The sequence below is a fragment of the Manis javanica genome, chromosome 1 (genome assembly GCF_040802235.1).
Source record: "Manis javanica isolate MJ-LG chromosome 1, MJ_LKY, whole genome shotgun sequence".
NCBI lineage: Eukaryota > Metazoa > Chordata > Mammalia > Pholidota > Manidae > Manis > Manis javanica.
In genome coordinates, this window is record NC_133156.1 from 223,485,161 (window position 1) to 223,488,657 (window position 3,497).

Sequence of the window (3,497 nt, forward strand, 5' to 3'; positions counted from 1 at the left end):
CTCTGTGCCAGACACTCTCCTAAGTGTTAGGTGTATAGTACTGATGAAATAGATACTGCTCTGCTCATGGGACTTATAGTCACTCTAGCATATAGAAGCCCCATGGTTTATTAAACCAATCCCCAGTTGATGGATATTTATGCTCTTTCGATTTTTTCCTCTTACAAGTACAAAAAACTTTCTACCCATATCTTCATGTACCTCTTCGTGCATTTTCTTAGGACAAAATCCTAGAAAAGGGATTGCTGTGGTAAAGGGTGGGCACATTGACAATACAGATATTGACAATACAGATTGAGACTGCAGTCCAATAAAGTTGTTTGCATTTATACTCCCCCAGCCATGAATGAGAGAGTCGTTTTTTGTTTCTGAGACCCTCTTGTTGGTGTCTGTCAGGGCTTTGGTCTTGTTGGGCACACTAGCCATCGGTTCATAGGGAACACTCTTTCCAGCCCCTTTCTGGTCTCAACAGAGCCCAAACCATGTTAAACACTCAGCCTCACTCTTTGCTTCACTGCCCTTTAGGCCCTCCTTCCACCCTTCCATCCTGCCTGCTGTGCATTTGTTTTCAGCAGCTCGGCATTTCACTGTCCTGTAGTCCTGATACACTTGGCACCCTCTCTTTAAGGTCATGTATCTAAAGTCTTTCAAAAGAGCAGCATTTGCACAGAGCCCTGAGCACCCCACCATTTGATGCCAAGCCGTCCACCTTGTGTCACACCAGACTCCTGCTCATGACCACGTCAAAGTCCAAAAGTATGATGGGGTGGGACCCTGGACTGCACATAAATGGCTCCCCCAAAGCTTTGTCCTTTACTCCCTAAGATAAGACCTGGACCTAAAAGATTATTTTGAGATGTGGGGTTTCAGATACTGTGGCAGGATGTGAGAGAGGGAGCTTTGTATTTACTTATTATTCATTTAAAATTTATTATTAATAAATGTTTTTTCTTACAAAAGGACTATATGCCTATTTTAGAAAGTTTGGAAAACAGAGACAAGCAAAAAGAAGAGAAAAATTACCAGTAATCCCTGGTAAGCATTGTTAGCTTATGGTAGACTTTCTCCAGGGTTTCTGATGTTCTTTAAAATACTCTTTGAAAAGATGGGATCATACATACCATAGATATTGATTTATGGCCTGCTGTTTATCACTGAATAATGGTGTGAACATCTTTCCACAACATTACACATTTTCCTACAATATGGAAGTACTTGACTCAGTGAGTCTGAGGGGAGACTTCTGGGCACCCACGTGTGCACTGGCCCTGCTAGGCCTTCTGCGGGTGGTGGATAAGAGAACCCCATTTTGGCCCTGGCGTCCCCTGACCCCTCTGGGTCACAGGCTCTGGCCAGTCGCAGACTGAGGGACAGTATATGTCTTTGTCCCTTCCCTGAGCATGGGTACAACCTTGACGTCACATGTGGGTCTTGGGTTTGAGGCTGTCGTTTCATATGACCAAGCAGGCCCCTGAATAGGCAGCAGGGAAGGCTGGTTGTGAGAGACCCTCAGGTCCCCTGAGAACTTCTGAGAGGCTCCCCCACCCCCAGCCTCCCTTCTTCCTTCCTCCACCCTCCATGCCCTTTGCGTCCCATTACCTGGCCTGGCCATCATTAGCCTCTAAACCATGGGTGGGGCTGAGAGTGACTGGGCCTGGGGCCTTTGTTTTCCATCCACTTCACTCAGAGTGCAGTGGGCTGAAGGCCGTGGGCACAATGGCAAATGGCCTCTGTCTGCGCTGATGCAGCTGGGCCTGCACGCTCCTGAGAGCCTCTCCCCGCCCGGCTCACCTCCCCACCTGCTCCATCTGGGAAATCTACCTCTTCAACCCAATGCTGAGCAAACCACTTTCCCTCTCAGCTACACAAGCTTTTTAAAAGCAAAACCAGAAGACTGAGGCATGACTACCCCCTTTTGTTTCACCCTGCCTCCCTGTTCCCCTCCCCTTATAGGCCTGTGGAATGGAGGCAGCCAAGGAGGAGGAGGCCCTGCCTTTGTTACGGAAATAGAGCCTGACAGGCCTCTCTCCCCACTGGCTTCAGCTGAAAAGGTGGGGCCCCCTTGACATTTATTTCTCAATGACTGTCTCAGGGCCAGTGTTTTTGGGGCCAGGCTGCTAGCAGGCCTGGGGACCAGTCACCATAGATGTGAGGTGGGGGTGGACTGCACACACTGCTTGGGTAGCTGGCTGTGTGGCAAAGCTGCCCTTCTCTGCCAGGGCTTCTGCAGAACTCAGAGACTCTTTAGGGCAAATATGGCCACCATTCCCTCTTTTAATTTGGGGCATAACTAACTTAGAGTGAATTGTACATGTGGTAAGTATATCTTTTCTTTGCTTTTGACAAATGCATATGCATACCCTGTGTAATCCACACCCATCAAGATACAGAACATTTTCCTGACCCCAGAAAGTTCTGTCATTTCTCTTCCTGGAACCCTCCCCACCATCCCTAGGGGCAATTACTCCTCTGATTTCTTCCACCCTAGATGAACTTCACATATCTGAGCACTTGACACAGTATGAATGCTTCTGATTTCTTTCCCTCAATATAACATTTTTGAGATTCATCCATGTTTTTGCATGTATGGAGAATTTGTTCCTTTTTTATTGCTGAGTAGTATTTCATTCTAGGATTATACCTCAATGTTTCAAATAACTTTCCTCCAAAATCATCCCCCCACCTTTTTTTTTGTTTGATGGACTTTTAAATCTGTCTAAAATTAATTTTTCTTTGTAGATGGTTCAAGTCCATTTACATATATGACTATGATTTATTTGGTCCCTGTCTACCCCATTGCTTTATATTTCATACATGACATAAAAACATACTGTATGTTGCACATACCAGGTAGTTTTCACTAGACAGATGCTTTTCTTTCTTATTCTGTGATATTTAGGAAGGCATATATTATTGTTCTTGTGCTCACTAATGATCACTTTTATTATATACTATATTTCTTTTATTCTTTTTTATTGAAGTGTCATTGATACATAATCTTATATTGGTTTCAAATATACAACACAGTGGTTTAACAGTTACCCATATCATTAAATCCTCACCCCCACTAGTGAGGAAAAACACGCACTGCTTCATAAATTAGTGTGTCACCCTTGCATGGGGCCATGCTAATCTTCTTTGTATTTTTCCAATTTTAGTGTATGTGTTGCCAAAGCAAGCACAGTTATTTCTTTATTTAGACAATTAGATATTGTCTTTCAGTTTCCTAATATGAGCCATACTGACATTAGTTATGAGTTAACTTCTCTCTCTCTCCTCTCTCCCTTGCTCACTAATTTTTTGCTGAGGGTGTCTCTGGACTCTCAAATAAACATCTGTTACTTGATTTTCCAGTTTCAAGTGACACAGTTTTTTTCTCACCTGAAAACCAGAGGCAAGCAGAGACCTCATTCTGTTTTCCACTTGTTGCCTCCTTGTCCTCCCCCTTCCAGGCCGTTGAATGTTTTCTACGTTATCAGAGCGCACGGCACTTGCTT

The 3,497-nt window shown here is 44.4% G+C and overlaps 1 non-coding gene across 1 annotated transcript; it reads right to left on the reverse strand.

Annotated features, from left to right (window-relative positions):
• Positions 1 to 3,076: 3,076 nt before the first annotated feature.
• On the reverse strand, positions 3,077 to 3,182 carry LOC118970080 (U6 spliceosomal RNA). The gene has a single exon (XR_005057891.1). It is a non-coding gene; the product is annotated as a U6 spliceosomal RNA (small nuclear RNA).
• Positions 3,183 to 3,497: the final 315 nt, after the last annotated feature.